General features: G+C 50.1%; 1 long non-coding RNA gene across 4 annotated transcripts in view; it reads left to right on the top strand.

The window, feature by feature from the left end:
• Nucleotides 1–13,784, top strand: part of LOC118923710 (uncharacterized) — a 50,653-nt gene that overhangs the window by 1,179 nt on the left and 35,690 nt on the right. Inside the window, exons 2-4 of one of the 4 annotated variants that reach the window (XR_008992658.1) lie at nt 4,217–4,380; nt 9,904–10,135; nt 10,373–11,155. This is a non-coding gene — a long non-coding RNA (uncharacterized LOC118923710). Of the gene's footprint in view, nt 1–4,216; nt 4,381–7,250; nt 8,019–9,903; nt 10,136–10,372; nt 11,156–13,784 lie in introns of those variants that run through there. The other 3 variants (XR_005029291.2, XR_008992659.1, XR_008992660.1) reach the window with 3 other exon arrangements.

Here is a 13,784-nt window from a genome sequence, read left to right as displayed (position 1 = left end):
AAGTTGCTTTTGAACCTGTCTTGTGGCCCTGGGGCATCCTGAGGCTGGTGGGTAGGCACTGGGCGCTAGAGCTCTAGGTCCCCAGCCTCAGCATCTCGAACCCCCACCCTTTCTCCTGACTTGGAGTGAGGCTGTCGTTCTGTCTTACAAATTGGGATCACTCCCTGCATGCAGGCTTTGGTGACAGCCACCAGATGGCATGGACTGGTTTTATAGTAACTCATTAACCTCTTGCCATCCTACAATTAAGAAAGCATTTAATTGCTTTTTCTCAAGCCGCCCAATGAGTGATTCGGGCAGTGTGTGTTCATCGTGTGAACCAATTTGCAGCTAGAGGCTGAGAGAGGGGGAACAGCAGGGTGTGTGGGGCTCAGAGGTGGGGAGTGTCCCAGCCAGCCCTGCATTGCCTTTGGGACCTTCTGGGAGGAGGGAAGCACAAAGCTCAGAACCTCCCCTGCCCCAGGTGCTTCCCTTCCGGGCTGATGGAATCCTGTAGATGAGCTCTTACTACATCTTCTGGATTATCTAGGTTCTTCCTCCCATCTAACAGCTGAGGAGGCTAAGGCCAGGTAGGTCAAAGGACTTGCCCTAAGTCACACACAGCTAATCAGGGGCGGAACCAGGCTGCAGCCCGAGTCTGTGCATTCCCACGTGGTGTGCTCTGGGCTGCCCCTTGCTCTGCCAGCAGGCCCTGGGAGACCGTGCTTCTGCAGCGCTCGGGAAGCATGTTCACTCCGCACCCGGACTGCCTTTAGACACGTAACGCCTAGGAGTTCTTTACTCCAAAGCAGCTCAGGGCTTTCCTGGATGGATTAACCAACTCCACTGCCAGCCAGAGCCCCTGGGTGCCTCACTGCAGCATGTGGGTCGCTAAAGGCATGACATCGTGACCCTGGGGGCTCCAGCCCCCAAACGTAACTCCCCCCAGCCCTGCAACAGCTAACCAGGGTGAATGCATGCCTTTCAGCTCTCTGCAAAGGCCCAGTAGGCCTCCTATCACTTTTCCCCTGGCACTGCATCCATGCAGCTGGTCTCCAGGCATTTGTTCCTTGCTATTGTCTTGTTCCCTTACTTCTTGTACCTTGCCCAGCCCCCACTCCTCTCCTACCTCCCAAATTCCACACCCTTCCCCTGGGCCTCCTGTGCTTCTGTGCCATGAACAACAGATTTCCTCCATTTTCAGCAGAGCAGACATACCGAGGCACCACCCAGACTCCTGTCAAGCAAGGCCTTCCTCAGCTGCTGGGAGGGGGGTCAGCAGACCAACTTTAGCTGCTGGTCTCTCTGCCTTACCCACAGAGGGCTGCCTTGCCTAAGGTCACGCCCTTTCAAGGGTATGACGCGTTTGATGACTGACCCATGTGGGAGCATACAGATCTGCTCTTTCGGTCCGATGCAGGACAGCCCCCTCAGAGGCTGGGGGCTGGCCATGGGCTGTCACTGGTCCTGCATCAGGCTTCACAGCCTCCTGGTTTCCTCTGCCCAGTTCTTCTTTATCCCAATCTCATCTCCAGGTGTTGATCCCAAGATTATTCTTTCATAAGCACCCTGCTTATGCCCTAAGTTACACAGCTGATCAGTGGCAGAACCAGCACCCTGCTCGTGAAGGAATAGTAAATAGGGGGGAGCTCCGTATTTAACATTTGAGAAAGTGCCAAACTAGTTCTCACAATGGCTGAGCCAGTTCAGATTCCCACCAGCAATGCCAAGGGTTCCAGTTTCTCCAAATCCTTATCAGCACTTGTATTTTTGATAGGGCTCTCCTAGTGGGCATAAGGGGAGAGCTCACTGTGGTTTTAATTTATACTTCCCTAATGACTCACGGTGTTAAGTATATTTTCATATGTTTATCGGTCATTTGTATATCTTCTCTAGAGAAATGTTTATTCATATTCGTAGCCCATTTTTTGGACTATGTTTTCTCTTGTTGCCTGTGCGTTAGGGTGTCACATTTCACAAAAAATTGCCTAATTCAGGATCACAAGGTTTACACCTGTGGAGTTATAGTTTTAGCTCTTTCATTTAGATCTTTGATCCAGTTTGAGTTGGTTTTCGTGGTGCAAAGGTCCAAATTCATTCTTTTACATGTGAGTATCTGGGTGTTCTAGTACTACATATAGAAATGACTATTCTATCTTCATCTAATCATCTTGGCATCCTTGTTAAAACAAATTGATCATGGATGTATGGGTTTATTTTGAGGCTCTCAATTCTGTTCCATTGATCTATATGTCCATCCTTATGCCAGTACCAAACTGTCCTGATTACTGTAGTTTTGTAATATGTTTTTTAAAAGTTAAAAAATTTCCAGCTTTATTGATACATAGCTGACATATAACATTATGTAAGTTTAAAGTATATGAAAGGATGATTCAATACATGTGAAATTATTAACACAACCTCACAAAATTACCATTTTGTGTGTGTGGTGAGAAAATTTGAGATCTAACCTCTTAGCAACTTTCAAATATACAATATGGTATTGTGATTATAGTCACCATGCGGTATGTTAGATTCCCCAGAACTTATTTTAGGGTCTGCTTGCCCATTTCTGCAAAAAGGGCAGTTGGAACTTTGTAGGAATTTCATTAAGTCTGTAGATTAATTTGAGGACTATTGCCATATTAACAACATTGTCTTCCAATCCTTGAACACAAGATGTCTTTCTAATTAATCTTTTTAAATTTCTTTCAACATGTTTTGCAGTTTTCAATGTCGAAAGTCTTGTACTTCTTGATGAAATTTATTCCCAAGTATTTTATTCTTTTTTATGATATGCAAATAGAATTTTTTCTTAATTTCATTTTATGATAGTTCTTTGCTAGTGTATTTCTATGATTTTTGTATAGTGATGTTATATCCTGCCACTTTGCTAAGATTGTTTATTCATTCTAATAGTATTTTTTGTAGATTCTTTAGGGCTTCCTACATATAATACGTCATCTGCAAATGGAGATAATTTCACTTCTTCCTTCCCAATATGGATGCCTTTTATTTCTTTTTCTTGCCTAATTTCCCTAGTCAGAACCTTCATTACTATGTTAAATAGAAATGGAGAGAGCAGATGTGCCTAGGAATTCCTGACTGCATGCTGGACATTTTGGATTTTATATTGTTGGGTGCTGGATTTTGTCACATTATTTTATTGTTGGACTTTGCCCTGGGATCAGAGTTAACTTACTTCAAATCATTTTGATACCTTTAAAACATATTCATAAGCTTGGCAGGGCAGCCTTTGGACTAGGGCTAATTTGGCCTCACTTCTAAGTCAATACCTTTCTGAGATTTTCTCTGATGACCTGTGTATGAGGAGGCCTTTGCACCCCGGAAGTTGGGGTTACAGACCATCTGAGGCTCTGTGTGAACTCCGGGGGGCTTTACATGTTCCTTTCCTAGCCTCAGGCAGTGTCCTCACATGTGTGCACAGATTAATGCTCAGATAAAGACTGGAGTCAAAGTCTGTTCGATCTTATTCCAGTCTCAAGAATGGACAGATCCCAGCTATGTTTATTGATTGTCCCCATTTTCTATAGGAATTTAGACTAAAGTTAAGCTGATGTGGGCATCTTCCTCTGTCTGTCACCTCCAGATTCATATTGGCAATCAGGGATGCCTGTAAAGTCCTCCCTGAGAGGAAAGCCTTGGCTAGGGGTTGTGGAGGCTGTGGGAGAACTGGATGGGGCTTGTTTAGGCTTCAGACAATCAGGCATCTCTACCAGGTTTGGAGAGCACGGTAATCTTCCTCATTACCCCGTATATGGCAATGCTTCTGCAACTTATGTGCTGAGAGCAAAGGGCCAGAAAGTACCAGAGCAAGCCAGGACACACAGGAGGTTGCAAATTCCTGGAATTCTCAGCTCAAGTCCAGACTGTGTTGCTACAACACTGGGCTTCAGTTTCCTTAACACTAAAATGCGCAGAGCTGGGCTCGAAGTTCTGGAGGACCCGCTCAGCTCTAGCAGCTGGGAGCTGTGGCTTTCCCTGGCCTCCGGCCTCTATTCTTGACCTGAAACTCTAGGTTCGGAGCAGTGTCGTTTGTCTCTAACTCAGCCAGTGCACAGCTTAGCCCCGAGGAATCCTAGCGGCTGGACAAGAATGTCAATAAACAGTGTGGTGTTTCTGCTTTTTCCTAGTTGTCAAAGGCTGGACATGATAGAAATGTCTGGTATTTTTGAGAGAACAAACTGTTCCAGATAAATGATTGACTCTCTTTTAGGGGTCGTGAGGGGAAGAGGATGGAGTGGCTCACTGGCACTATTTCAGACCACAATGCGAGCAGTATCGTGGCAGCCCTGGCTTCTCCACCAACAGATTACCTGTGTAACATAGGGAGAGGCACTCGACCTCTCTGAGCTGCTGGGTCCTCATCTCTAGAACTGGGTAAGAAACATCTATGATCTGCTTTGCCTATGCCAGCTACAAGAAAAGAAGAGACTTTCAAACTTTACATGAAATCTTATGTAAAATTCCTAGGCACACTGACATGCTTGTTTTTTTTATGTGTACACAGAGGCAAATACATTGATAAAGCGATTGGGCCGGAAGGAGAACTCCCAGACGGTTCCTTCAGGCACAGCCATCCTAAACAGCTCTGCTGCTCTTGGGGGGAGCAGGGGAGAGTGGGGAGAAGGGAGGGGCAAGGGAAGGGTGTGTGAGGGTCCCTGGAGGTTGGGAGGGAAGCACCGCGTGGGTGGGTGAGGGCTAAGGGGTCAGGGGGTCAGAATGGACCCCAAGGAACGGGAAAGAGCAGAGGGCTTTTTTAAGTTGCTGGCAGTGAGGCATGAGATGTGGTCTCTTTTCAGGACCCCCCAGCTCTTCAGTACATATTGTTGTGTGGATGACTGATTGGGCATGTGTGTTTGCTTCTTTATTTGCTTACTTATTTATTTTTGTGGAACAGGGGAAAAGGGCTACTCCAGGCGTTCCCATTGACTAACTGGAATGGAGACGGAGCCCTGGAGGCAGGAGCCCATAGCAGGGAAGCCACCCTTTGCGCAGGGAAAGCTCTGGGAATCCCCCAGAACTGGGACGAGCTCCCGGCTTCCTGGGATGGGTGGCAAGGGGAGCCGGGACAGGGGGAAGCTGTCTCCACTGGGCGTCACGGGCGAGGCGGCCCCGCCGGCCTCTCAGCAATACTGAGTGCACGGAGGTGGAGCTCGCCGGGTGCGGTGGGCAGGAGGGGAGGGGGGTGCCACCCACCCAGCCTCCCCGCACACTGCAGCCCTCAGAGAGCTTCTGCAGAACCTGCAGCATCTGTGGAGCAGAGTTTGACCACCATGGCCGCAGGAGGCCTTCATAACAGTAGCTTTGTGACCCCTGCTTACTGGGGGAGGGCATCTCTCTCCCCCGCCCGCCTGTGGACAGATGGGGTTCACGAGCTCCCTGGGACTCCGTCTGTCACGTCTTCCAGAAGCCCCATTTTGGAGCTGACAGCTGGCCTGGCTGCCTCTGTGGCGTGGCAGCTGAGCCAAGTTCCTCTCAGCACCATCACTCCTTGGGTGAGTCTGTGTGTCTGCAGCGCTGGTTAATGAGACCCCAGATAACTCCTGTCCTCTGCACAGAGGGCAGGCCTTTGCACAGACTCCAGAACTGGGGTGTGAGGCCCGGGAGGTCAGAGTTCCAGACAGAGAGTGCCGATGTGTGTGCAGGTGTGTGCGCAGGTGAGCGTGCATGTGTGTGTGCAGGTGTGCGTGATCCTTACAAGTGCCCTTCTTTAGGAGTTCCATTTACTCGTCCTTTCCTCAGAATCCTTCAGGGAGAGAGAAAACATTCTGCCTCCTTTCGTGGTACTGGAACCCTCTCCACTCAGGGCTGTCCAGATCCGGTCCCCAGATGCCTAGCTGGGGGATGTCCAATCACTCATCCTTAGGCCTGCAAAAATCCTAGGCCTTCAGAGCCACAGGTGAAAGGCAGCCTGGTTCATGAGGGAGGCCACAGACTTTAGAAACACCCTGACCAGGTCCAAACCCAGCTCTAAAACTTGCTTGCTGTGGGTCCTTGGGCAAGTCACTTAACTTCTCTTAGCTCCCCTTTCCTTCTCCGTGAAAACCCAATAGGGTTGTTACAATGATGAAATTCACATACAACAAAATGCCCTATGATTTGCCGTATGAAATGCTGCATGTGCATCTGTCAAAGGCTGGGTTCCCAAGGACACAAACCGAGACAGCGTTCAGCACTCAGGCTGTTAACTAGTGAGTGCCCTTTGTATCAACAGTCATGGAAGGCAAGGGCAAAAAGCAGCAGTGGGCAGGGGGAAAGGCCCGCCTGTGAGGTGGGGGGCAGGGGATCCCAGATGCCGCATCTCCTGACCCCCACAGAGCTCTGAGGCCAAAAAGGCCTTTTGCATCCTGCGCTGGAGGTCCGCGGGTTCAGTGCTCGCTAGGAGGACTCCCTGGCTTAGCCCAGAGTAGTACTTACCGTCATTACAGTGAAAGGATGCGAAGCAGAATTCGCAGGGAAAGGCATATGGAAGAATCCCAGAGGGGTCCAGGACCAAGCTTCCAAGAGGCCCTTCCTGGTGGAGTCGCCCAGAACGCACTTAATTCTTCCAGCAATAGATTGTAACCACGTGTTTGAAATGCTGCCACCCAGGGAGGCTCATTAGAGACTCAGCACCCAGGGATTTTTCTGGGAGATGGGGATGGGGGAGGGCTGGCACAGAGGCACCCTCTGCCTGCCTTGGACCCAAATTCTAGACTCCCAGGAGGGAAGCACGTGATCAGCATAAATCATATCGTTCGGACAGTTTCGGTCCAGTGAGCCACTCTTACCACGGAATGGTGTGAACCTTCCCCAAAATCCAAGTTCCTGGAGGTCAGCCATGGGCCAGCCTCGGGAGCAGGCCTTTCTAAGGAGCGCAGTCTCAGCGGCTCTAATTCTTCTGCGCATTTCTCTACCTCAGTCACTGGATGAGGTCCTCCAGGGGTTGAGGTGAGATCTTGGGTGAAGCTGCCCTCTGCAGCGAAGGCAGCCCCTGAAGCCTGTGTGCCTCAGCCCTCCCAGCAAGAGCCTCATCTTGGGGAGCCTGCACCCAGGCCTGGCCACAGGCGGCCGATGACTCAGGCATCGCTCTTGGGCTGTGCCTGTGACTTGCTAAAGAACTCGGTTGTTGGAAATCTGGCCACCTCAGGATGAGGTCACATCAGCTTGTGTAAACCCTGGAGAACTAAGCCAGTTGGGTGCCCTTGACATTGTTCATTCATGAAACATTTACAGAATGTGCAAAGGTCAGACAGCAGGAGAGAGAATGAGGAGCTTGCGTTCAAGGGAGAAGGGAGACGATGCTAGGGGGTGCGGCTCGTCTGTAAACACAGATAATCAGAGTGGAACATAATAGACTTAGTAGAGACGTATTTGCTGAACTGAATTGATCCCACAGTCTGCCTTCTCCATGCTGAGAGCTGGGGATTCAGACATAAACATGGCTTGTTTTCTGCCCTTGCACAATCTAGGGGTACACTGACCTGTACTCAGAACGATGTGATCAGTACCCATCAGAGTGGGGAGGGCCTGGTTGACCTCTGTGCCTAGTAGGAATGCAGTGAGGAGGGAAGGCTTCCCAGAGGAGATGTTATGCATGTTGGGCCCTGAAGGATGAGCAGGAGTTAACCTAGTGGACAAGGATGGAGGAAGATTTCAGGAACGGCCAGTAACACCGACTTAGGGTAACTCAAAGTCCATGGATTCTTTCAATCCCTGGAGTCTGACTCTTTTGAGTGGTTTCTTCTAGATCAAGAAAATTTCCTGGATTCATAGAATCTCAAGTTGGACAGAAACTTAAAAGCTCCCATAGCTGAGTGTGCATGTCTACCAAGCTGCCGGGGAGTCTCTGCATACGTCCCTCTGATACTGGGCGCTCACTACCCCGTGAGACCGTGAATTCATGTGGACGGCTCGGTGTGCTAGCAAGTCTTCTGTTGAGCAGGAATCTATTTCCTTGTTTATTTCACTCACTGATCCTGATTTTCTCCCTCGGATTGATTTAGGACAAATTTCAATCTTTATGGAATCATGAGGTTTGTAGGTTTTCCACTGTTATTCTCCAGGCAGTTAGTCCTTCCATGTAGCCTCAAGGAGAGAGGCAGTGGCTGGTGCACATGACAGAGGGAGGCAGTGCATTGATGCCACAAAAGTGAGGCTCCCAGCCAGACAGCCCCTTATCGTGTGGCTGTGGCAGGTAATCTAACCTTTCTGTGCCTCAGTTTCTTCATCTGCAAGTGGAGATAAGCACAGTAACTGGTATCTTTGGGTGGTGATGAGGATTAGTTGGCTTAATGCTTGTGACGTGCTCAGAACAGAGCTGGTGTACAGCTCGTACTCAATATGTGAACGGCAGCTGCTATTAAAAATGGACGGTGATAGCTGCCGGGCCACAGGAATGGTGCCACAGAACTACTAAGTGAAATTAGGGGAAAATAGCCAGGGTGGATTGATGAGGATAAGGCATTTGCTGGTGAATGAAAGCCATCAGCCTCATTCACAGACTGTGTCTGCTATTTGCTCACTTTTGTAACCTCTGTCAGCCACTTAGCTGTCACCAAACCCTCCCTTTGCATGGGGTCACCCTTTGCTATTTAAATAAAAATACTGCAGGTCTGCATTTCATGAATAATGGGGAACCCACAGCCTGATCCCTTCCATCTTTGAATCCCTAAAACAACCACAACATTAGGATGTTGCCTGTTCTACGTGGGTCATGGGCTGCATATTTGTGTCACAGCATAGCACAGTGAACTTCAATGGAATGTCACTCACAGCTGCTCTGAAGGTCCTGGGCCACTCCTTCCCTGGGAAATTCTCGCCCACTGTCCTCTTCCCCAGGCCCCCGGGCTCCTCCTCTCCTGGGGCTCTCACACTTCTCCCTCCCATTGCTTTCTCTGCCCTTTCACCCGCTCCCTTGGGCTGACCCCACCCACCACATACACACCAAGAGTCAGGATTCCTTGTCTTTATTAGAAAAGCAGTTTTTAGCCCTTTACCCACAACTTGGGCTGGGACCTATTTCTGTAAATCAAAAACATGAGCGGGAACCAGCAAAGGCCCTGACATGTCATCTCCCCTTCACTCTGATCGATTTTCCCACGTGGCTCTCCGCCCCCACCAGACTCTGTCAGTAAAGGGATCCAGGCCACGATGTAATCTTTGCCTGATGTAAATTATTCTACACCCCTGACCCCCTTTAAATGCAGATGGAGTTACTGTCTTTTATTTTTTAAAGCAATTTAAAATCTTGCCTACTATGCCTGGAATGTCTTCCTTCCTTCTCCCTGGCTCCTCAAATTCAGCCTGCCTGCCTTTAGGAATGAGTTTCATGTCTGTTTCCTGCATCCAGCTTCCCTGATCACGTGGGCTGGCATCTTGTGGCACGGTCCCATAAGACCCCTTACCCGCTACCTGGAGTTAGGTAATCTGAGGCCCAAACTTGTATGATTTGCTGCCCTAATTAGAATGCCCTTTCCCAGAAGCCTTAGGAGACTCTTTAGGTTCCCTGGAAGGTGGCCTGGGGACTGAAGGATTGAGGAGTCACAGAGGCCTGGGCTTAGTCCTCACTTCTCCATTCACTGCCTGTGTGGTCTTCCACCCGTTACTTAACCTCTCTGAACTCAGTGCTCCCATCGGTCAAAATGCAAAAGAATGAAAGAATGGCTGTGAGAGTTAAAGGCAGTTGAATCTGTCAAATGGCCCACAGAGGGTCTGGCACATAGGAGGGACTTTATACATTTCGCCTTCCTTCCTCTGGAAGAACCCATAGCGTAAGGGTGGGCAAACAGACAACTGGACCAAAAGCTGAAGGGAAAGTGTACGTAATGAAAAAAATGGGGGGGACAATGGCAGGGGGTGATAGGAACAAGCTGGATCCAGAATGCCACCCGACAAAGTCCCTGGCTGGGGCCCGTGCAGGAGCTGACACGTAGCAGAAATGGGAGCAGTGGGCTTCCTTTCCCTCTGCTGCTCAGACCAATCTGCAGGCAGCTCTTGGGCACCAGTCTCCTCCCCAGGGCAGCCGCCTGGGCCAGACCACCGCCTGAGGCCCGCAGCCCGGAGGAAGGAGGGGCTGTGGCAGGGCAGACACCGGAGTGACGGATACGGATGTGCCCAGCCTGGCACACGGAACCGGCGGGCCTTCTGAAAGGTACCCGGAGGCCGGGAGGGTGCGGAGGGAGCCAGGAAGAGGCCAGCTCTGCCCCTCGGGGCCTCAGTTTCTTCATCTGTGCAACGAGAGTTTGGGTATATGATCACGAGAGAGGCCCTTCTGTCCAGCACACTCCGGAGTTTGCCTGTGCGTGTCCTTCGAGAGCTCTGCGCTCTCATACATGGCGATTTCAGACCTTATTGATTCTGAATGTGTAATTTTTTTGACTTGGACTAGGCTGAAGCCTACTCTTGCCTAAATGACACAGAAAAGGGCTTGACTCCTTCATGACTGGTGTCGACGTGACGAAGGAAGAATCCTTTCCATCACACCAGCTGCCTCTGTCTCAGTGCCTTTCGGATGCCACCTGCACTGACCCAACTCCCATTTCCTGCGGGCGCTGCTCTCCCCTCTCCGTCTCTGGCCTCTCCCTTGCTGTCCGGGGAAACTTCTTGAGCTCCTGACTTGATAATTGGAAATTTGATGTGTTCATGCCTTTATTTAGTCCAGTATTATGACTTTTACTTTTATAATCATGGTTTGAATGTCCAAGAACTGTCGCTTTTCACCACGACTTATTATTCTGTGTATGTGTGTGATCATCTTGACTCTTTCTGAGAATATTGTTATTCTAACTGTGTCTTCCGTTTCCCCTGTGGGTGCTGTCCCCCGGGGGCTGATCCGTCCCGCGGGCTTAGGGCCTGTCTTCCACATCGTTTCCTCGGCGGTCCGGTGGCTTGGGCTGCCTGTTCACATTTGCGCCGGAGGGTCTCCATGTGTTTCTCACGGGCTCCTCATGTCTTGGATGGTGATTTTTCTCTGTACTTGTTTCTCTGTCACCTCAGTCCCTTCTGCTTTCCATCTGCCAGCAATTCCTCAAAATTTCTGGTCTGCTAGCATCACTTATCTTCCCTCCTTTCTTTTCTCCCTCTCTCCCTCCCTTCCTTCCAATTTTCAGTTCTGGTTCACATAGGCCTGCCCCCTCCTCCCCTCTTCCCCCCCAGCTCCCCCACCCCTCCTTCTTCAGAAGGTATCATTTCAGTGACCACAGAGACTTTGGCTGGAGGAGGACATGGCTGTGCTCAACCTGGTATCTTTGTTGACTGGGTCTTTTTGCGCCCCTTTCTGTGGTCCATGCTATGATCCGCAAGATGCATACCATTTCCCTCTTTTTCTGGATGAAGACACTGAGGGATGAAATGACTTCCTTGGAGTTGCACAGTGTGTAGTGGATGGCTTGAAATCATGTCCTTTGACTCCAACTTCAGTCTTTTTTGCTATTCCTCCTTTCTGAAATCTCAGGGACCTTTCAATCTGCTTCCACTGTTCAGAAATCTTTGTTCACATCAGCAGTTGGTGTGCATTTGGGTGCAGAGGGCACCATGAAACTGTGTGTTTTCGGTGGGAGCTGGCCCAGGAAGACACTGCCGCCTTACTGTGGAAGCAGCAATGGCCAGGATTTTCGCATACTTTATAAATCTGCATTTATTTAAAACTGTTCTAGAATTTAGCTTATTCAACAGGTCAGAATGACTTTCTTCTTGCAGTAAACTTTAACAAATGTTAATTAGACTACATTGTCTGGCTTATTAAATTGCTTATTGATTTTTTTTCAAGGCAGTAGTCCTAATAAAGTAAATACAGTAGTGTGGTCATAGTTTGGGGTCTCTGGAAACCAACTCTCAGAAATGTGGGAACTTAGGAGCAGCTCTATCTATTCTAGAAGCGAGATTTTGAAACAAAAGAGGAAAGTTCCAACATGTCCGTGGGGCTGGAAGAAAGTTACCAGGTCCGCAGAAGGCTGGGACTTGAGCTTGAGGTAGGAGATAGTCGAAGTCTATGACGCTCTCAGTGAGTACTCAGTTCAGAATCGACACTGGCCAGTGAGTGTGTTTATCTAAGGGTCCTTTGAGCCACCTTGAGGTCCTTGTTCTCAGTTCCCAAGGAAAGTGCACTGAAAAACTGAACGTGGGCCCTGGGAACATGCTGTGGTCACCAGAAGCAATGAGTTCAGGGAGGCTGGAAAGAGGTGTACCTGCCTGGGACGGTAGCAGCCAAGGAGCTGGGGGGAGCTGGGGGCTGGAGGAACCGAAAATTCTCATGTCATGGGGGCAACAGGCCCCTGGGCCTACAGAGAGTGAAAGGCTTGGGACTGGGGACGCAGGAAGGTAAACAGGTGGGACTCACATCCGGCAAACTCTGTGGTTATCACTCAAGTCACCACTGGTCCCTAAAGCTGGTAGAGCCTAGGAAGTCGCAGACACATGAGACACATCTTCTCCCTTCTCTGCTCTGTGCCTCCCGAGAATAGGTCTGGGCAGCCATCTCCTCACTGCCTTTGGGAAACGGATGGTGCTCATCCTCTCTTGGACTGGCCAGCCACCAGGGTCACTTGCTCAGAAAGAGAGTTCTGAAGAGTCTGTCAGCACCCTGCCCTGGCTTCTCTGTGGACCAATAGATGGAGTCTTCTTGGGGCTGGGCTAAATCAGGTGTCAGGTGCAGGTGGAGATTTAGAGGCAGCAGGTGATGTTCTGAGCTGGGGTAGGGATTTTAAGAAAATCATCAATATAAAACATATGTATAAGGATCATTGAAGGCAAGGTGCTGTAAGGAAGATGTACACATCTGTGGGCACCACTTTCTGGAATCCAATTCCCTGGGGTGTCTCCCCATGAGGCCAAGGGCCACTTCCTTCCCTGACGGTAGCAGGATCTTGGTGGTCCCCAGCAGTCTGGAAGGCCCCTGGGGCAAGCACGGTGTTTCTCCCTTCCCTCTGTCTGGCAGTTGGCTTGGCCTTTCCCGAGGACGCAGTCCATCTCTTCTCTGCCCTCCAGGAACCTCACCAGAGTATTCGTCTTTAATGACGTTGGGAGATTCCAAAGGGTAGGGAACACTCTTCTCTGAGAGTTTCCCCAAAGTAGGGACAGTGTCTGCCAACCAAAGCAGGAGCTTCTTGAGTCCAGGCACCGTATTTCTAACTTTGTTTCCTGCCGCAGTGCACAGGACTGAGCCCTGCACACAGTGGGTACTCAGAGCTTACTGTTCACTGCCTGGGACCGGGCGGTGGTCCTGGGGATGGCAAGGGCTTAGTGCTGAAGGGAGATGGCAGTCACCCTTCAGTCGCCTGAGCCAGGTGTTTGCCTCCGGCCCACTGCCCCAGGTAGCCCCTGCCTTCCATCTCACAGGTTCCTCACCGTGCAAATGTTCTCAGGGCAAAGGGCAGTGCTCACAGGTTGTCAAGGGCAAGCTTGTGTGTGAGCACATGGTTTTAGCTCAATCTTCTTCAAGTCCTGGGAGCTCACCTTAGCCCTGGGAATGACTGGGCTGCCATTATGGAATTCATTAGTCTGCTGACAACCTGTCAAGGGGGCTCCCACCTGTGATGTGATGCTCTGACTGCTGCCATGACAAGTCACCCCAGAGTCCACTTGGTTCGGGGGCACTGTGTGTACGAGAGTGTGTGTGCAAGTGTGGTCTTCAAGGCGATGACGCAGGCAGTGGAAAGGAGGCCAGGGTCATGTACTGAGTATCAGGCAGCAGGATGTCAGTCCTATAAGTCGTGTGACCTTGGACAAGTCACTTGGCCATCTGGGCCCCAGGGAGTTTACAGCTTGGAAACAAAATAAGCCATCCTGCCACTCAACTGACC

The sequence above is a fragment of the Manis pentadactyla genome, chromosome 11 (assembly GCF_030020395.1).
Source record: "Manis pentadactyla isolate mManPen7 chromosome 11, mManPen7.hap1, whole genome shotgun sequence".
NCBI lineage: Eukaryota > Metazoa > Chordata > Mammalia > Pholidota > Manidae > Manis > Manis pentadactyla.
Note: the sequence above shows the minus strand (reverse complement) of the source record. Positions and strands in the feature narration are given on the sequence as shown.